Consider the following 22,138-nt stretch of genomic DNA (forward strand, 5'->3'; position numbering starts at 1 on the left):
CCGGCGGGATGATTGACGGCGCGCCGAGCCAATCGGGCTTCGCAGCCGTCCCGCTTGAAGCGCCCGCTCCTCGCGGCGGGTGTCCCGGCGGCGGGGTGCCTGTGGGGGAGCCTAGCCGCCGGGCTGTGCTGGTGTGCCTGCCTCGGGGAGCGGACTGCGCCGTGTCGCCGGTCGGAGGGGTCGGCGCGGCCCCGAGTCGGGGTGAGGACGGAGGGAGGGCGGCGGTGGGCGCTCCTTGCAGCGCTGAGATGAACGTCCTCTCATTTAGCGCCCGTGGTCAGTAGTAATGACGAGAACGCGTGGCTTCGTGGCGGACTTTTAGGTCGGAGACGGAGGATTTTCCATTTTTAAAGGTCAACCAAACCCTTGGCAAAGGGCAAATGAGTGGGCAAAACTCATTGATCCGGCTGGCAGCTGGGGGCAGCGAGGGGACTGCGAGGCAGCGAGAGGAGCGCTCCGCGGTGTGCTGCAGGAGCCGTGCCACAAACAGCCCGGTTGTAGGCTGACTGCCGTGATGAGAGGGTGCACAGCCCTCATCGCACTGTGTGCAGCTTGTTCTAAACTGGTGTCTGCAGATCACCTCCCACCTGAATTTGTGTGTGTTACATGCACGGAACACAAGAGGAACTATTTTACAGCGTGTTCTAGAGCTCCTACTGAGCATACACCGACACTGGTATCTGCCAGCTGTAGCATTGTATTCATGTCTACGTGGGATTCGGAGTACACGCAGCCTAGCATTAGCAGCATAATAGCATTTCCTAGCTGAAGGATATCATCGTTTCAATCTTGCAAGTCTTCAGAGTTTCCTGGTCCAGCAATGATAAGTGCAATACTTCTAATTGAAAAGATGGAAGGCTTCTTTGTAATAGTAAATTATGTCCCACGTTTCTACCAGACTGTAAGATAACAGTCTTCAAAAGTATGATATTTTTAGAACAACACAATAGACTTTGGTTCAAGATCAGCTCATGCTGGTTTTGGAGCCCTGATCATGTGTGTTTTTTGAGGGAGGAAAACATTTCCATCAGGTGTAGTAGATGTTGGGGAGAAAAAGCATTTGCTGAAATGCATCCATGAAAATTAGTGGGGAGTTTGGTGGTAAATGAGAAATGAATGCAAAAAAAAACAACTTATAACATGAATATAACCGTACAGCTTACCATACAAATGATGTGATTGCACATGCTGTTAAGAGTGTTGTTAACACTGTCTTTTGCGAACCATCCATGGAAAGAAGGTAGAAAATTAATCAGTAATATATAGATTGTGTACCAAAGAATGAAAGCACATTTCCATCTACAGCACAGTAATGGTAGCAGGGTATTATTATTAAGGTGCTGTTTTTACAAGTCATTTCAAGTATTGGTGACAACCTGTACAAACATTGATAATATCGCTGTCACAACACCCTACTAACACCACATACAATGCACCCTTTAGCACTGTAATGCTTCACAGGCAACAGGAAAATATTGCAGAATAATATTTATTAAGCTGTATTCCATAACGGTTCTTTGATAGCTTGCCTACCAATCCATCCATTCCTGGTCAACAACTTAAAAAAATGCAATCTTTCTCAATTATAGCACTGTATTACATGGTTTCATTTGCATTCTCAATTGAGAATAGCATCACCATTGCCAGGTCATTTCAAACTCAAAAGCTTTTTATGTTTTCCCACCATTTGATCAGATTAAGAAGAATTAGGGCTTGTAGCATTAATGGTTAAATTGTACACTCGAAGAGGGTATTGAACACAGAGCCCTGGTCTTTTTAATTCACTCTGTGTGTAGGGTTCCCGTGCAGCCTCAGAAATGAGCAACTAGACAGCAAAGGCAGCAGAACAGCTTTGATAGAGGTAATTGATCTTTCAGAGTGCCAGCTGGAACAGAGTCCCCTGCACCTGCAACAGACTCTCTGGTTTATAAACACATTTTTATCTTCTGTCCTAAACAAACAGGAATTAATAAAAAAATAAAAAGAAAAAAAGAAAAAATATCTTTGGCTTTGAGTCATCACTCATGGATCCTTTTTTACATGCTTTGGTGACCTAGGTCTGGAAACTGAGCATTATTGACTGTGGCAACACTTTAAATTCAGTGTTAGTTACTAGACAGCACTGAGTTCTAGTGTGATGTTTTGGTACAAAAGCCTGAGGCAATACTCAGCAGAAGTGAGTAGATAATATTACCTTTCCTGGCAATATGGTGAGACAGTTATTCAAATTCTGTTGCTTTATAATTCATCTGCCTACTACAGGAGAACTAAGGGAGAGTATTTCAGTGACAAAGTAATGTTTCTAGAAGCCCACTGCTGCACAACATTATGCAATGTTTTAATTTACTACTGACATGAGAGAAAAGGTCCTATCTGAATGATTAAATACATTCTCTGCCCCTAAGTCAACAGAAGTCAACAGACTTCTGACCAAAGGCTGACCAAGACTGATGCTGGTAAGTGCAGGAAGTTTGATAAATATCTTAGCACGGGAATAACCGTAGACTTTGAAATTCTTACTTGAAGTAAAAAGCTCTCATCCAATTCCTGAATGTGGTCATTTCTTACATCCTGCACTTCTGTTTTTGCGTCTGCCTCTGTTTGTTGATCTCTGAATTTTTAGACATTTTTCAGGGTAAAAGAAATGCAAGTCTGAGTGACTTGAGACGAAATATGGCTAAGTAGCCTATTGAAGGTGGAAGTTCCATGAGTTATCACATTACTAATGTCACCTTGTGCCACATTCAGGAAGATAAAGAGTTGTGGTCTAAAAAAAGCTCTATGTCTGTGTCCCTAAGTCTAGTTATTTTCTGGACACCTCATTTAAGTTGAAATTTATACAGTAGCAATATTTTTTCCGCAAAAAAGCCATAGAGCTTTCTGAGACACAAGGTTTATGGAGTTAGAGGTACTACCTACATCAGAATACTTTTCAATCTGTTCATCGTCCCAACCTGTGATACTATTTGTATTCATTTAGTACTGTTGCAAATGTTAAAACACTTTGTTTTCTGCTTAGCACATGTCCGACTTCTAAAGAGGGAGGGCTTTTTAGGCTTGAAGTTCTGAGAAAAGGATTTCACAGGACCGGACTCAGGTGCTGAAACAAGCTGTGCTGGCTTCAGTGAATTTGTGTGCCTTATCCCAGTTGTGAATACGGCTTCGGTTTTCTACAAGAATAACACGAATCTTTTCAGTTCTTTCACAACTGCAAGTATTTAGCTGTCTTTAAAGCTACACTAGTTAGTGGCTTTCTAGTGAGTATCAAGCTGCTTTTTCAACCTGAAACTTAGCCTGTGACTACTGAATAATAATATCCTCTTGCAGGATCAACCCAGTATCATTATAATTTAGTAACAAAAGCATTGTTGTTAGACTGAGTCACAAAGCACTGTGCGTCAATACATCTACAGAGTGAGAGGCCAGAAGCTGAAGTTAGGGCATATCAAATAATAACCAGTAACCAAACACATCACACCCAGTATTGCTTTCTCAAGACAATATGTATCTAAGCCTTAATGTTCTTTTCCCAAAGGCTATTCTTTTAGTATAGAGTTCTATTATTTCTTTTGTTCTCATGGTAAAAATAATCATATAAAGAAATTGCAGATTCTACTCACAGCAGTCCCCTCTAAAATTGGACAGGTTTTGGAAGGAAGATGAGGAGAGCTACTAACTAGAATGCAAATTTCTTGAAGGGAACTCCAGCAGTGGTCACAAGATCCACCCAGCTGAGCTCTACTGCTTGCAGTCTGGAAGGTGGCTTGCTCAAGATGAGCCCAGACAAGTCTTGCAGCAGTCAAAACAGAAAGACAAGATACAGCCTCAGAAATCCCTTTGGAGCAAACATCTGCAAAATGAAATATGAAGATCATTAGTGCCAGAAATACTACTATCAAAGAGTAGGGAAAAATAATGCACCCTGCTTTTCCTTTCTTGCAAGCAAAAGGAGTAGGTATGGAGGGTTTGTCTTGTTTTGGGTGTTTTGCCAGGAACCTCAAGCTGACACCTCTGCTGCTCTTGAAAGGAAGAGGTGGCATGCTTCCGCCCTCATGCCGTGCAGGTAAAGGCTAAGGAGCAAACAGGAACAGGGCTGCAGCTGCACAGCCTCACTGCTTGGGGCAAATGCTCAGAAGTGCAGCTCTGCCTCTGTAGTGCAGCGCCTCAGCAAGCCCAGCCCAGGAGATTTTTATTGCGTGCTTTCTTAACACTTCCCCTGACGAGTCTGCACGATACTGAGGCAGGAAAGGTCTGACGTGCTTGATCCATGTCTCCCTACCATACAGTGACTGAAGATAGTTCCAAGCACCTATCTCTTATAGCCAAACAAGTTCTCAAAGAGCATTTACTATTACTTTTTATAATTTTGCATGCAGGACAGTGACAGGACATAGTGAGATAAAAAGATATATGCTACTGTACAAAAGAGTCTCACATCTGCAGTCCTGAATTAGTAGTGGCTGCAATTACTACGTAGGCAATCCCCTGCACCTTCATTGTTTGTGTTACAGGGCCACTGTCATTAGTACAGAGATAAATGTAGACTCCAGCAAGTGACGCATTTATCCTTTTAATTTTGAATTGCTAAGGCACTGAACAAACTGCAAATCTGGGAACTGTTCGCTTCCTCAACAGAAGCATTTGCTTGTCTGTTTCTGATGCTTTTGATGTAATTCTTTCAGATGTTCTGTCCATGTAATTGATTTTTATCCTCGGTTGGAACACTGTGTCTTTTTTGTGAGTTAAGGTCCTTTTAGCTATCCAACGCCCTCTGAATTGCTCTCAGCCATTCTTCAGCAAATAACACAGCACACCCTCTCTTCACAGCTCAGGTTTAACATAGAGAGTTTACTCCGTAACAGCATTCAGGACAGTGAGGATTTCCTCTGAGTGGCAGTAAGGTTTTCTATAAATCCACCATTTTCAGTAATCTTTGAATGCATTTCCCTGCAAGGGGTTTCCTTAACACAGCCCTAAGCCAAATGAGCTTCCCCCATCCATCTTCCTGTGCAGATATTTTTCTTACCTGGGTGCTTGAATGAGAGCTGTCCAGATGAGCAATCTTTCAAGAATCAATCTTGGATCTCTTTCCAAGCAATCTGTAAATCTGTCAGAAGGTCAGGCAGTGGGAGCAGCAGGTTAGATAAGAGAGCGAATGTGGTTGCTGAAGGCCATAAATGCAAGTTGCAGTCAGAGTGGTGGGAGAGGAAGCTAGCAGACCTGTTCATCTTGGAACATATCTTTTAAAAATGCTTTTAGCTTTGGGTTCACAAAGAATGGAGCTAGAACATGTTGAAGTAGATGTTTTGCTGATTCAGACGGGAATTCAGCACACAGCCCTCGGCTTAGACAGCCTTAAATCACCTAGCTGAGAACAGTGGAAAAAGCCATCTATACAAGTTCTTATTTTAAATAAAGGCAGCAATTTTTCATTGTTTTCTGATCCAAATAGATGTAGAGACGCTATACTGTGATAGGGCCCTGTATCATTGTAGAGCCAGCGCTTTCATAGCAGAATACGGACGCAAAACCCTGAAGGAACAAGGCTCTTGAGTGAGCCAGTCTCTAGCAAGAGCATGTTTGCCCATCTCAGCTATGGCAATAGTAGTGCAAAAGGTCCTTCATCTTTGTTCTGACACTGGTGACTCCTGACTTTCAGACTATATAACAGAGCATATCTAAGGCTTCTAATCATGTATTAGGATGCTTCTGGATTCTGTGAGTGAGCTGATAATCCTAAAGAAAGGTGACTGATGCATTTAATATGATTTCCTCATAATTTTGTGTCCAGTTCTTCTTATGCATCTCTATTCACATCTGTCAACAGTTACCACATAGTAGGATCAAAGATACCACTGTTTCCTGTACCTTGAGTATTAATGCTCTTGATTTCTCAGATATAACACAAAGACAGCAAGTCTTTTCATACCACAAATTAGTTGGACATTCTTAAGAACAAGATAAATTATGCACATTTTTTTAAACATTTCCAGAAGGCCAAAAATAGCAATACTATAGACTTTACAAGATCATGCTGTGTTATTAAGGGCTTTTTCTTTTCCACAGTGTCGTGGGGGAACAGACCATGCCGCTGGTAATGCTACATCTTTTGCAGATAGTGCTGTGTTCTCAGTGGCAGCATACTGTTTATCAAGCAGTAAAAGATAGGGCTCAGGCTAGCCATGATTCCCATACTTACTTGGGAACCACAGTATTTTGAGAGTATTCTGGGGGGCCAGTAAGCCAGATTTTGTTCCTAGAATATTTTCAAAGTTAACACTTCAAAATAAATAGCCTGTACACCTTTTTGGACACCTTTAAATTGAAGATGCTTCAGGAAAATATGTAGTTTATTTGTTTGCAAATCTAGTAAGTGAAAATTTTCAGGCATTTTTTTTCTCTCATTACATTTACAAGATCAGAAACATTCAAGTGAATGAGGAAAAAATAGGAGCCACCAATATTCCTGTCAGGTTTCAATTGCTGTTGAAAAGTCTTATTTTTCACAGTCTTGTAGTTTCCTGTAAGCTTCTCTGTGATAATCTCTGAGTTGGCATGGGTGGGGCTCATTTTAATTTCCTGCTTCTCTTTGCTGCAGTAATTATACCATCAGCTATTTTGCTGTTATAGTCTTTTAAGGAAATTGAACTGCGAGTGACTGAAACCTGAACCAGTCTTTGGAAAAAGAGAAGAAATCCTACCCCAGATGTACTTCTGGATCGAGCTCTACCTTATTTTTTCATGTACCATCTATCTTTTAGTCCATCTTCCTTAGCCTTTCTCATAATTGTTAAAGAGCGCCAACATTTCAAGTTTGATGTATCAGTCACTTAGAGGTAAGGACCGCAACTGTCCTTGCTTCTGCAGGTGGTCAACACACAATGTAATAACAAAACTAAAGGAATCTTAGTTTTAAGATGGATCTCTCTGTTGTTTTTAACTCGAGGATGCAAATATCTATGAGCACATTATGTAGACCCAGTAAATTAAAAGGAATGGATCAGAAAATGCAAAGAAGAGACTGATAAGGGAAGGAAAAAAGAAAAAAACAGTTACATCTTCAAGAAACAAATTGTCAGTGGTTTAGAGTTGGTTCAGCCACCCAATTCTGTCACCAGTGGTGCAGATGGACTTGCCAACCTGCACCCCAGGGGAGGAGGAAGGAAAAAAGGTGAGAAGGTAGGGAGATTGGCCTAAAAAAACTGCGGCAACAGGCCAAGGGAGAATTTACTAAATATGATAGTAAATTTACTAAATATGATAGTGGAATGCAAGATAACACAATATGATACAATAGAATTGGAATAGAAACTGAGATAAATAAAATGAGAGTGTGCAAAACCAAAGGCCTTTCTCTAATGCCAAAGGCAAGACGGCTAGGGAGCACACAACCTCAGAGACAAGCAGTAAAAGAAGGGGCCATCTCATTACTCACAAGCAGTTTTATCTTTCCCTCTAAATGGAAAAGAGAGGGAACAGTGAAGATCTTCTGGGAGATGTAGTTATTAACTTCTGAGACCAGATACCTGGAAATATCAACAATCCCCAGAACTTCAGGATTAGCTGAAGCATTGACATTAAGTCCCAGTACACTACATGATGTTATGATGTGAAATACCAATAACAAAATCATAAAGCCATGACACAGATGTATACTTTATCTTTTTGTCTTATATGACTTTCAGGGTAGTCCTGCTTGCTCTGTGCATTATATCAATCTGCAATCATCAGGGAAGTTCATGTTTTTCCACCCAGAAGTATAAACTTATAAGTAAAATATTTTTTATTTAGGCAAGGAGAGCTATTTTGGGGCAGAAATATTCCTCCTGAGCAAAATCAGAATGACCATAAGACATCTCTCAAAGCTTTGCAAATGGTGCCTCACCAAATTCACCAGACTAAGATATGTGGCTAAGTCATGACTTCTCAGAAGTATATCATGCTCTATCCCAGTCTATCCCAAAGATTAACTGTAGAATGTGTCACACTCATGCATGCACCTGTGAAATAAAAGATTGTGAAATTTTTGTTAGGTGTATATGGAACGCAAATGAATAGCAATAGGGAGCTGCTGCTTCTTTGTTTTTGCCTTGTATAATGTTCATCACTTTCTTAGAAATTAACATAGCTCTCAGTACATTTGAAAAGTTTGAACTATTCATCTTAAAAGTAAATTTGCCAACTGTTAGAAATGTTAAGTTATAAAGGGAGCGGCAAGAGAGTTTACAAAAAGTCCATTGTTCTGCTTTAAGCATTATCAGCTTCAGAAAACTGAGAGCAGGACAAAGAGGAGGTCCAGCCATCTAGAGGTAAGTGGCAACACATTGAAACCTTCCATGGGCATGCTCACAGACAAGTACTCTGTAGAATGAGAAAGTGACATTTCACCTAACTGTTCCCAAATTTTCATAGCTGCAGGACTCTGCTGTTGTAAGGTGTCTAGGAAGTGAGTAGATCGGAACTAGCAGCTAAATTCATTGAATCATTGAATGGCTCGGGTTGGAAAGAGTCGTAAAGATCATCAAGCTCCAACCCCCTGCCACATGCAGGGCCACCAGCCTCTATATCTAATAATAGACCAGGCTGTCCAGGGCCCCTTCCAACCTGACCTTGAACACCTCCAGGGTTGGGGCATCCACCACCTCTTTGGGCAGCCTGTTCCAGCATCTCACCACTCTCTTGGTAAAGAGTTCCCCCCTGATATCCAACCTAAATCTTCCCTCCCTCAACCCTGCAGCCTTCTCTTCTCCAGGCTGAACAAGCCCAGCTCCCTCAGCCTGTCTTTGTAAAGGAGGTGCTCCAGCCCCCTGATCATCTTTGTGGCCCTCCTCTGGACCCCCTCCAACAGCTCCCTGTCTTTCTTGTACTGGAGGCTCCAGATCTGAACACAGTACTCCAGATGGGGCCTCACAAGGACAGAGTAGAGAGGAACAATTACCTCCCTGTCCCTGCTGGGCACCCCTCTTCTGTTGGAGCCCAGAATACAATTTGTTTTCCGAGCTGCAAGAGCACACTGCTGGATCACATTAAGTTTTTCATCCACCAGGAGTTCGGAGAAGAATTGGCAGCAAAAACCACAAACACAATGCCAGCTCTTGCTGGACTGAAGCAAGGAAGACCTTCATAGTCTGCAGTCAGCATTATCTTTTTTACTGCTCTAGCAACTAGATATCTGAAGAACGTCTACACTATAAAGGTTACAGCAGCGTGCACAGCAGAATGATGCAATGCTCGCAGGTCCCACTTCATACAGGGAAAAGAGAATTGTGAGCCAGTTTGTCATGAAACAAGAAGGAAGCAATCAAACAGCTACACAGAGAAGGCCATATGCTCAGTTCAAACTAGGATGAAAGTTACCTACCAAATTCTGTTGAGACTGAAATATTTTGTATTTTCCATATAGTTACAAACTCATAGAAAAAGCTTGACAAGACCTGAAGACATATTGGAACAGAACACATGAAATACTCCAAGGGAAACATTGCCAGAGCTCTCCTTTCAGAAGTGATCTCTGCTTAGAAGCCCACATCCACTTGAAATCAGTCAGCTGCAAGTTCTGCAGGGTCTGATAAGAAACAGACCTAAGCACAGAGAACGGGCATCCAGTGAGATAACCTATGCATCCTGAACATTAAAATGTCTATTGAACTTCAGTAAATACAAAGCTAGATATCTGATTACCCAGTTATGAGATGCAAGTACTTTACTTACTTGATATCTGTGATGAATTCTGCTTCACCACACTTTCAGGGTTGTTTGTAGCCACAGATGTTAGAAGGTGAGGAAGGAGCAGAAAAGCCATGTTTTCTACCTTTCTTTCTTACCCTCTAGGAAGTGAAGATAACAGGTGGGCTTTGATGGACTTTCTTTTTGTCCAAGGAAGGGCAACAAAGCTAATGAAGGATCTGGAGCACAAGTCCTTTGAGGATTGGCTGAGGGAGCTGGGATTGTTTAGTCTGGAGAAGAGGAGGCTCAGAGGAGGTCTTATCACCCTCTACAACTACCTGAAAGATTATAGCAAGGTGAAGGCTGCCTCTTCTCCCAGGTAACTGGTGACAGAAAAAGGGGTAATGGCCTCAAGTTGCACCAGGGGAGGTTTAGGTTGGGGATTAGGAAAAATTTGTTCTCAGAAAGAATGTAATGCATTGGAATGGGCTGTCCAGGGAAGTGATGGAATCACTGTCCCTGGAAGCATTCAAGAATAGATGTAGCACTTGGGACATGGTTTAGTGGGCATGACGGTGATGGGGTGATCGTTGTACTAAATGATCTTGAAGGTCTTTTCCAACCTTAATGATTCTATGATTCCAGTAAATCCACAGCCAAGTCGGAAGCCTGAACCCAGAGGCCGGCAGCTGCTGTCTGCTCATGGCTTCAGCAGTCAGTGACAGGCTAGGGCACAAAGCTGTGTGAGCATCCTTCTTCAAAACCTCCCAATCTGCTTACTCAGGCAAATAATAGTTGTTTTTTTGTTTGTTTGTTTTTGTTTATAATTACAGTAGTATCCAAATCCGCATTCCACTGCTGTGTATTTTGGATATTCAATGAATATGAGGCTGTCTGTGCTCGGAGCACTACTGCTGTCATACTTTCTACTGCTTTGTAGGTTGCCAGCTACACTCTGCAAACACACTCCTCTCCCGTGGTTATTTTTGAAGCTGCTCCTTAAAACAGATGTCCCCATATGTCTCTCTTCCCCTTTACATAAATAACAGTTTGCCTCATGCTCCTGTCATCCTTTCGAACTAGAAAAAAATAGAAAATAAAGTCTTAAAAGAGGGAGAAGTATCCCTTCCCACTGGTGAAAGATTTTTTATTCTTGGTCTTCTTCCCTTCCCAGGTTTTTCTCTCTTTAGTCCCTTTCCAGCTCTCTGCCACTTCTTCCGCTGACTTCTGGAAGCACTTACTAGCACCAGAATTCTCACAGAAACTTCCTCCTGACTAATATTACCGAAACCCACACATAACAGCTACAGTTGATCTTCCTGGTATCATCCTCCTGCAACCAGTGGTACCACTGCATGTCACCTGCGTGTGTCTGTGCATCCTCTTCTCTTGGAAGAAATCCTTCTTACTCACTTTACCCTTCACTTCTCTTGGCAATATCAGCATTGGTATATTCCTAAAGAAGTCAATTAAATGTGTGCAAAACAGGCTAGATCAAAATACATGGATGCTGACACAGTCCTGCAAACTCCAAAGAACTAAACCAATAATACCAACAAGAACCATCCTATCCCAATGTTAGGAATAGCTGAACCCATCTGCCATGCTTTGCCTTGTCAGTAACAAAGGCTGGCAGGCCACTTGCAGCTCTCAAAGGATGGGCTCTGCTCTGTCACAAGGCAACAAGCCCCAGCTTGGACTTCTGGCCTCCAAAGAAATTGGAGGATTTGGAGGAAATTGGAAATCAAGGGAGTTGCCTTGAGTCTGAGCTTATATAACTTTTAACAAACTATTTTTAGGTATTGAATCTAGGTGAATCAGCCAAACAATCAATCAATGTAACCATATGAAAACATGCTCTGATTCAAAGAAAAATGCATAGAATAAAATTTCCTTGAGAACATTTGGCCTAAATAACGTTATGTGTATGGTATGTCAGTACACTCAGGGACTGATTCTGCTAGCCTTGCTCGTAGAGCATCCAGAAATCCACTATAAGATGCAATATCTCAGTGACAGTCCCAGTAGTAAAACAGCAATCCTGAATTGCAATCCCTAGTGCTGGGATGCAAGCAAAGTTTCAACAGCTGATCATGCCACTCAGTTATGTTTGCTTCTTGGCAAATGTGATTCAGGTGATGGGAGCATGCACAGACTGTCCAGCTTCACACTTCCTCTTTGATGTCTCTGAGAGCAATGTCCTAAACCTGCAGTAGCTTGGTTTGTTTGGCACAGGGATTATAAGCAGACCATAATATATATAAGAACATAGTATATATAAAGGAGAATTTAAATCAGACTAACAAAAGACTGGACTTTCTCTGTTTGTATCTTTTGTTTGGTTTTTTTAAACACAGACTTTCTCTTAACAGCTGTGCTCCCCCTAACGCTAGAAAAGGAAAATAGCCTTCTCTTATACATTGTCTAAAAAGAGATTCAAAAGAAGCTTCATACACAGACATTTCCACACCCCATGAAGGTTCTTAGCCTTAAACTACACCTCTGAGCATGGCTTGGCCAACAGAAGAAACTGAGAATCTTGCCCTCTAGGCACAGCCCTATGCTGCTCTGTGAACTACTACACAGCTGCTGGTTTAGCACAGAGAATGGGTCTCAGCTGTGATTTCAGGAGGAAATGATTGAGCCAGCCCCTCAGTAATGGGGAAGGGAAAACTTTAACTGCTCTTCTGCCAAAGGAAAAGAAAAAGAGGAAAAGAAAACCGAACCCCAAACCAACGTGACCCAAACCTGGAAACACACACGAAAGTTACACTATGAAGCTCAGCCACTAGGTGTGTTGAAGACAATCCCAGATAAATACAAAAAGAAAACAAAATTTCATTGAGAAATGAGAAATGATGAGGCGATGTAAGGGCAAATAGCCCTAGGCACGCAATGAAGCAGCCCCACAGAGCAGCTGCAGGACATGCAGCTGGGGCTCCAGTCTCCGTTCATTGGCTCTCCAAGCCGATGGGAGACAGAAGGAGCATGGTTACATGGAGATGAAAGGCCTTGCTGAGAAGGAGAGGATCAGGCCATGTAGCATACACACACCTTTTCTCCATCTGTGGGGTCAGGGTGAGCAGACCAACTAACACTCATTCTGCCTGTAACACCCTCTGCCAGAAGTTTCTAACAAGTGAAGGAAGCAAAGGAAAGGAAGGCAGTAGAGAAATCTTCCTTACCCACCGCACTGGGCGGAGTCTTAAAATCCCCAATCTGTTTCAATCACAAGCCAAAACGAGCAGCTCTGCTGTTAACATAGTAGAGGGAAGGAGAGAATTGATGGGGCAGTTGCTGGGGAGCAGGTAGAGGATGATCGATGGTAGCACTGTTGCTGGCCTTCTCTCCATCCCAAATAGCATGATATCTCTCTCTCCCTCCATTCCCATGCAGCCCAGCCTTCACCTGTCCCATTCTGGCAGCTGGGAAGCTGGGCCAGAAAAACTTATTCTGAGCAGACAAGATATTGTGCCTTTGGCAATGGAAACAGCTTGCAGCAGGGCATTTCTCTCCTCACCATGATACACACATCTGCTCCAGAGCCACCTGTTCTGGGCAGCTTCTGAGCTCTGCTGCCACCAGCTGAGAGAAAACAAACATTCTTATGCTGTTTTGGTTAATTTTAAACCAGTGAAATCTGATTACTGAATCTTAGCAAGCTTAATCTATGGCTGCTGTCTAAATTTAAAGGGAAAATGTCAGTGTTTTCCTTTATATAACAGAGAAAAGGAGTGAATGGGAGGAAAACAGAAGAAAAAAGAAAATCACAAATCAGAGGAGTTGATGAGAGCTGTCCAGTTTTATCCTTTTTCTTCCAACTATCACTGTAGCCAGGAGCTTAAATGCAAGTGCACTAAAGCTCTTAGCAAAGTGTGGTCAGCTGTGTGCTATCAACACTCCTGCAACTAATTCACTTCCACACTGAGTAAAATACCCCTGAATGTCCAAAGCAGTAAATTTCAAAAGCAAGAGCAGCAGCCAAAAGAGCACCGTGGAAACTCTGATACTTGTGACATCAGAGAACAAAGGTTCAGCAATACATGTCACACTGACTGCATCAAGCCATTTGCAAGAGATGTACTTTAACCCCAAGTCCCATTTCTTCACATTTAGGTATATTAACTGAGTCAGAGCTCCCTCCCACATACCTATCTTCTATCTCCATTAGTACATGGCATTCTGCCACACAGGGAACTAAATATGTTCACCCTCTTCACTGGGTCACACAACAGCCCCAGCTGTTCTTGAAGCTGGGCAGTTCCCTGTTGCTGCCACCTAAGTCTCACACAGGCTGAAGCTATTTCAGAGGCAGAAGACCTCAAAGTCATATTGAACAAAACCGATTCATTCCTCCTGTGAAAATTACACTGGAAAAGACAAGAGCATGCGAGAACGACCTGCAGGTCTCCTAAAATAATTTGATGTGAGGAGCAGAGCTGGACTGAAGTGAGGGCAATGTGAGGAGATCGTCCACATCCTTGCAGGCAGGGAACTTGAGGAAGAATGCAGCTTTATCTGCAGCTGTTGCCTATTTGGCCCTCTGACAACAAGAGCAGAGAGAAAAGAGTAATACCTGCACTCTGATTCTCCTTCTCCAGATGGCAATCCCTCAGATTTTCAGAGCTTTTTGATATCCTCCCATGCTCCATCGTGGCAAATATTTGCAAAACTTACAGCAATTCTCTGTTCAACCTGTGCTGAGCTGTTTCCTCCTTAGGCTCAGATCCTCCATTCAGCCTCTTCTTTTTTTCTGGTCTTTGCCCATTTGTACGAGGTTGAATGGCACTCTTGAATCCCTTTGAATTTGATCTACAGTAAAATGTTTAACTAGCACAAGTACTGGAAAATGGCACCAGCACAGCCTCGTAGATCTACATAACCCCTAAGCGAAAAATCTTATGCTAAACCTGGATGGTTTAAAATCAGTTACTGAAATAGATTGAATATTGTTCATGGGACCAGGAGCTCTGTGGCTCACGCTGTGCTCAATCCTGGTGCCTCACACAGGGGTGTGAAAACCTGTTCTAGAACAGGAAAGAACTCTTAGAGGAACTATTTGATAAGTATCACCCAGATGAGTCTGTAATAAGCTTGATAGCATTAAGTTTGTGGCACAGAGCCAAGGAGTGTCCTTGCAGGCTTGCAAGCCAAACCAGTGGTTCTGATGAGAATGAAAACACGAGCACATGTGAACATCTGAAGCTTCATGTCATGGAGTGACAAGAGAAGGAATCTACTGCAAATAGACTCCATCATCAGTAACAGGGTCTTGTTAGGGTTCATAAGTTTCGAAGTGGTTTCCTTTAGGCAGTATTTCTTTAATCCAGAGTTGATGGGGCTGCCCCTGGGGCCACGTTCCCCTGCAGACTTCCACACCTCAGCTGCGTTGTTATCAGCAAGGCCCACAAACTCCCTGCAGAGCTGCAGGCTGGTCACATTATCTGGCTGCCTTAAGCTCTCTCTTTCTGACATATAGCATGTGTTCTGCTCTAGGAAGGGACTAATCCTTACTTGAAACAGTAATGCAAGCCAAACATAACACTAGAGTCAGGCCCAATGAGTGCATCTAAAGGGAAACCTGGCAGTGTCAGGAGCCAGGTGAGTCTGAAACCTATATTCCATAAGGTAATAGTGCCTGACAGAAACTGCAGATCAGGTCCATTACCCACTGCATGTTCATAGGCTGTCCGGAGTCACAAGCATGGTGCGAGCCTCTGGCAGTGAGAAGAGGGGTAGCCTGAGTTATCCCCACACACAGTGAGGTAACTGGTTCAGGGTAGGTGGGGGCAACCCAGCTGTAGTTCTAGCAAGAGCTGACAGGATGAAGCAACTGAATGATACCAGGAAGTGCTTAGTTCTGCACTCACATTAAAGCACAAACTGTTCTGTACTGGGTAGAATATGAGCCATCGCATGCAATAACACATCTCTTCTCTCAGCCAAGCGTGTACCCACAGAGTCAGAGGACAGGAAACACATCCTTCTCCTGTTAGGGAAACCCATCCAAAGATTTCAAAGATACGTTGCTGTGTCATTTTTTCCACAAGGCCACATCCTGCAGCAGATATGTACTTGCAGAGGGCCATCCTGGATGGATACCACAGGCTATTGCTTAAGGAAATACGCGCTGTGATTTCATGTCCCACTGGCCTCATGGCCTCACATGGGCATGTTTTAACCTGACTGGTTGTAGCAAGCAGACAATTACAAGCTCACCCACACACATGCATTTCAGTAGTATAGTATATAGTATACAATGGTGTAGTATCCAGAGTCCCTTGAAAGCAATAGCCACCAATACAAGGCGTAATCACACTTAAGGAAAACCATAAAGCAACAAAAATAAATGAGAGCAATTCCTGAAGACAGTGCGAATTTGTTCACACCGTCGATGGTATCTGGCAGCAGAGCAGCAGCTCGGACGGTTGCGGTAAGGCATTAAGCACAGAGTCGAAATGCCGGGGCCCCACCTGCTGTACCAGGAAGGACATACACCCAGCGGCGCCCTTCGGGCTTCACCGCAGGCCCACAGCACACTGATATGGGGTGGCCTTATCTCCCGCATGGGTGGATGCTCCTTGTCTTTTATCTTTGGTATCCCCTTACCCTGTGAGCGTAACAAAATTACATTTAAAAGCTATTATGCTGAAGGCCGAGTATTTTACGGTCCCATGGAGGCAACAGGAGGGACATTCATTGAGTTTCCCCTACTGGTAAAACTTGTGCTTCAACTAAATTCGTCTGGGAAGAAGTTTCATTTCAGTAGACAGCGTGATGCTTCTAAACCGAATAAGGCATTTCTTTAGCAGAGAAAAATTATCTAATAATCCCACCTGGTAAAGTTGCAGACTGGGGCCGGGCTTTTCCTCCCCTGTGGACACTGACTTGATCAAATACGGAAACCTGAAATTCAGGCTCAGTAACAGAAGAAATGTCTAAGAGGAAGCACATTAGAGGTTTTGTACGTATCAGTATTTATCATTAGGAGCAGTTCCTTCCTTCTTGGATGTCCACCATTAATTAATTTATTCTGGAACAATCAAAACAATGAAAAATAAACAAAAATACCTTCTTCTTAAGTGGATCCATCCTTCGCTCTTTTGAATCCACTTTTTTCTTTTTTTTTCCTTTTCAGATTTCTAAGTCCAAGCATTGTCAACCAGGATAGACAGAATGTTAATTTGTGAGGTAAAAAAGCAGAAAATAAAAATCAAAGCATCCTCACCCATTGCTCTCAATTCAGCCTTCTTTTGAGTTGCAGACATTAGCTAAAAAACAAGGTCCAGCTGGAAGCATTTATTCCTTTGAAAGCCAACTTTATTAGAGCTATAGCAGTACCTCAAACACCTGTAGTGTGTTGCCTTTTTTTTTCTCCTTCTTCTTCTTTCCCTTTCTCCTCCTCCTTCCCCACCATTACTCCCCCCCATTAGATTGCTCCTCTGACTTGACAGCAGAGCCGAGCCACTGAGCCCTGATGTTCCCTGGCAAAATGCCTGTTATGATGAAGTAAGACTGGCTTTGTTTATGGCTGTTTCATTCATTAGGTCACAAGGTTCCCAAAGTAATTGAGAACCCTGGGGGGGATGTTTGAAAATAGCTAACGCAGCGGGCAGAAGCACAGAAGGCATGGTTCCTTTGTAAATATGCGTGTATTTCATTTGCCATTTCAATTTATTTTTAATTGAAAGAGGACTTATAGAGGCAGAAAAGTAAAGACAGTAACGACGGAAAGCTCTGCTCAGAGAAACCTGGATTTCATGTTCCACCCTTTACTGGGGTCAAAAAAGCACGGCTGGTATTTGAAACAAATGCAGTCCTTTTCATGAGCTGAGGTGAATACAGGAAGGGGCAGCTGGTGCTGTTTGCTGAAGTGCTGCTGCTGACCACAAAAACAGCTCCTACTAATGCAAAATCTGGTCTGGTTTTCTGCTTCTGTCATTCCACTATATTTAAGGTACAGTCTACTGAATTACACTACTTTTATTTATATATCATAATATGTGATCTGCATGGTCTTAGATGGAGCAAATTAAGTTAACCAGATTTTCAGTACTCAGCAATTGAACAACCCAAATGAAGATGTGATTCACATTGAGCTGTAAGCAGAACCAGTACAGGTTTTATAGTTAAATATATATATATATTATATATATATATAAAATATATATATATATATATATATATTATATATATATGCCTTCTTTAGTGAAGTGGCACATCTACCAGCAAAGTAAATTGGAAGGAAGGAAGACTCAACCTGGGACAGACAGGCTTGTTTGTAGAAAGCTGCTGTGGAGGATGTGTAAATGTCACTGCCTTCTTGAGAGGCATCATAATACTGGAAATCCAGCTGCTATAAGGACATCTGAACATATAAAGCTGTTCAGAAAGGGACTGGCCAAGATAGTGGAGGCAGATCAACCAGCAGCTGTTACATAGGATGGTCCGGGTGGCTTTTATTGCCAGAAGTTGAGTAGGATCTGTAGTGTGATCTTTCATTTCTTAAGCTGTTTTTGTTCATCTGTCTTTAGCCACTGTTGGAAGCAGGAAGCAACCCTGATTAAATCAGAGTTATAAGCAAGTTAGGTCAACATTAGAATCAAGTCAGCAGATAGCAGGACATTTTAGTTCTCAGCCCCTTAAAATAAGCATGGTCAAGAATATAGGGAAGGCAAATGGCAGCACTATCAGCTGAGCCAGAAAAGTAATTTTCTGCATGAAATGTTCTAGGTAATAAAGCATCATTTTTGTAGCTTTACTTGCAATAATGAAAAACTTGTGCTTGGAAGGATATTTAAAATTTGGGGAAAAAAAAAAAAAATCTCTAAAGGGTAAACAGGCCATGATTTCACCTCATGGAGAAGACTAAAGCTTACCATCTTTTGTGACATCCCTGTCCATGGAAACATGAATTTAATGAAAGAAAATTGCTTATCAGCTGCTGCCTCCATTACACGTAAATACAACTCATTCTTTCCACTTCTACCACAATTGATAGATAATAATTAAAAATGTGAACAAAAATATGACAGCTTTATCCTCCTGAACTGAACGGAGAGCAACAGCTACATCAGATGGAATTCTGAAGACTGCACTGACACAGGCGCTGTCTGAACCCACCGTGACTGAAGAGTTACCCTTCTAACCACGATGGTTGTAAGGAGCTGCTGTACCCATGGCATTGGACTGCAGCAAGACACTGGAACATTCGCTGCAAGTTATTTTCCCTTTGCTCATTTCATGCCACTAGGTAAAGAGGAACAAGCCATCAAAAGCTGTCAGTGCAAAAGGGACCTCATGCCCCTGTCTGAAGTCTATTGATTTTTCCAAACATTTCTCAGGTCCCTCTTTCTCAAGCAGATCTAAGCACAAGGCATGTTCTGTGTGACCCTGCACATGTGGCAGATGAACATGATGCCAAGTGGTGGAAAAAGGCAAGTCTGTCTGTCGCTTGCTTTACCTGAGCTTATCAGCAGGGCTGCTATGGGGACGTGCTGCTTGTTGCCATAGTGCAGAACAGCTACCTGCATTTGTGCACTTACTGCCCAAAACTTTCTGTGTTAATGCTTCATTTCTGCTGGAGGGCAGATAATAGCTGGTGTCCAGCAGCTGGAAAATGCGCTCCTGTAGGTATTTGAATTAACATCCAAGTACATAAGCCAGGAAATAGGTGAGAGCAGGCCCAGCTGCTCAACCTCTCCAGAGCAAATCTGAGGTGATAGGTGCACCTGGATGAGCTCTCACAGCCCTCAGTCGTGGTCTGCAGCTGCAGGGAAACCTGGCTATGCTCCTTCAGCTCTGCTCTTTGTGCAGGAGAGGAAAGGCACGCAAAGCCCAGGGAGACTGCAGCCCAGCTGGGCTGGGGCAGGGGTAACCTGTTCCACTAGCACACTATCTCCCAGAGGGAGCGCTTCATCCTTCTTGAGCTTTCTCATTTCTGCCTCTTTCCTTTACCCAAATAAATTCTTAATCTGTACCACCATATCCCCATCCCTTCTCTGGGCCTCTGCAACAAGATTTAGATCCCTGTGAACCACCCATGTGAAGTGCTTCATGACAAAGCACAAAAAATAAAACTTTGCTTGAAAGGAAAAAAGAGAAACGGAGTTTTTTAAGCTGTCACTGTTTTCTGCGTGGGTGAAAAAGGAGATAAGAACAGGGTAAAAGAACTTGAAGTCACAGGACAGGAATTACTGGAAAACAACTCAGTCATCAGCGTTCGCTGGTGTTTGCCAACAAACAAATAAATCATGAGGTGTTACAGGTGACAAAACAAAATGCTCAGTAGCAGCAGTTGCATTTTCTACTCCAACACTCTGCGCAATGACACAAAGACTGGACAGCCTTAGACCAGCCAGACCTTAAGGGAACTCATGCTTTTGTCCTGTATTTTCCTACTTTCACGTCACTGAAGAACCATTCACCAACACCTTAGAAGTACATGGGCCTCATGACAGTCACAGTCTGTCCAGAGGCCTTTCCTCTTCTGATGGAGGATTCATGTTTCCACAGGGACCTCACTGCACAGAACTGCACGCTCACTTCCCCTCATATAAGCTTTTGCAGTTTAAAGATCTTCACAGTCAATGGTCTCAGGCTCAAGGGATATGTTGAGACTATAACCTGGAAAACCTGAACTGCTCCATTCACTGAAACAATTGGTCTGCTTCAGTGAGGGAGAAGCCTGGGGTGGATCAGAGCAACCTGAAGCATTGCATAAAGATAAGGAATGATAAAGCTGTTGTGTGCTCAACAGTCACCTTATAGAGCAGCTGCCCTAGCGACAAGATTTGATGTTAGCTGATGAGGAGTTGTAAAACTTGTTCCTCCTTTATCATGTTTGATTCCAGGCTCAGCCTCTGCCCAAGGGAATGCTGTGGCTCAGCTGCCTTTCGTTTGTCTTTGTGACCATCGTTAACACTGGTTTCCTTGCTGCAATTAATGCTGACATGATGCTTGCTTGCCAAGTCCTCTGGCACAAAATCGGCAGAATGAGTCACCCGTGCTCTCATGCCATTACGAGGTATGGAACAGCTCACACAGGCTATGCCTCTGAGTTGTTTTGGAATTTCACATCCAGCAAAGGACCGTCTATTGCATACAGCCCAGCGGCTGCCTTCTAGCCCAGCAGACCATCTGGGAAAGATTGGTGCTCTGGCTAGCATAAAGGAACATTGCACAGAGCTCCCCTCGTGCTGCCCACATTGTACGTCAAACAGCTCCTCAGGACAAAACCCACAGATTCTAATAGCCTTTGGGTTATCTCTTAGATCCAGCAGGAGCTGTTCCACTGCCCCAGCAGCTCAGGCACAGCTGAGTCACAGTTTCATTACCCTTTGGCATGCTCACATGAGCTTCTGCTTCTTTTATCTGTTTAGCTGGACTCTCTCTTCCCTAGATTTTCCTGAGCACCGATGAAAGACTGTTACAACTACGTGCATTCTCCACATTGCTGCAGCTGAGCTTTGGAAAACCCCTTAAATATACAGACCAAGCCCCATGAAGTTTGGTTTCCCTACTTTTTCCAGCAAGTGTACTAAGCCCCAGATCAAGTTCAACTGCACCCAGCCTGCATGCAGGTACATTCACCAAGGCTGCTCAAAGGTTCTAGCACTCCACTGCTGCCAATACAACTAGCTGGGGACTGTTGTAAAACACACCAGGCTACTGCTGAAACTCACCTATGTTACAGTGAAGGTGTGCAGACTTCAGGAAAGCCAAGTCTGTTGTGTAAATGAATAGAAATTATTAAAGTGGAGTAGGACTAAGTTGCCTCAGATAAATTTTATTAGAGATGACCCTAAATCATATGCTTCAGTGCGACTGAAATGTAGCTGCAAGAGCGTAACTGAGAAAAGGCTGTTGGGGTTGTGTTCTGTTCAGAATTAATCGTGTTCTGGCAGCAGAGCTGCTATTTCACATGAATACTTGTCCTGGATTGTATCACAACATCAAAAAAAACCCCGCAGGTGACAGGTTTACTGCAATAACATCAGGTGGAGCAGACCCAAGAGCACATTCTTGCACTATAATGAGCCCAGTTAGAGTACATGACCTTAGAGGGCAGAGCTGAAAACCTCACCTCAATCCTGCAGCTCACTGCATGTAACAAACAGCACACATGGCAGAAGCTTACACCCAGCTTCACGTTTCATAAAAATGTGAAAAAACCATCTACTCTTCAACATATTGTATCTAAATATTGAAAAACTCATATCCCCCAGTTATTGCTGTTGCAGCTTTTGACTCATATTCACCACTGTTACAAACTCCAATGCATTAGTAATTCCCCATGTAGAGATTTCTCACCTTTCACCTTCATTGCAATCTGAAGCAGTCATTTCACAAGGTGAAGTGACCATGATTTTGTGGATTTAGGGCTACTTCTGCAGCCTTCTGTGCAATACAGTGCAACCTACTGCTGGGAATCTGCTTGAGCAGGGGGACTGGACTCCATCCCCAGAGGTCC

General features: G+C 43.0%; 1 long non-coding RNA gene across 1 annotated transcript; it reads right to left on the bottom strand.

Moving 5' to 3' along the window:
• Positions 1–122: 122 nt before the first annotated feature.
• On the bottom strand, positions 123–13,616 carry LOC125691677 (uncharacterized). The gene is made up of 3 exons (XR_007376206.1): positions 12,852–13,616; positions 5,027–5,107; positions 123–3,850 (listed from the first exon to the last, which is right to left on the bottom strand). It is a non-coding gene; the product is annotated as an uncharacterized LOC125691677 (long non-coding RNA).
• Between the last annotated feature and the right edge of the window lie 8,522 nt (positions 13,617–22,138).

Source organism: Lagopus muta, chromosome 4 (assembly GCF_023343835.1).
Source record: "Lagopus muta isolate bLagMut1 chromosome 4, bLagMut1 primary, whole genome shotgun sequence".
NCBI classification, from domain to species: Eukaryota; Metazoa; Chordata; class Aves; order Galliformes; family Phasianidae; genus Lagopus; species Lagopus muta.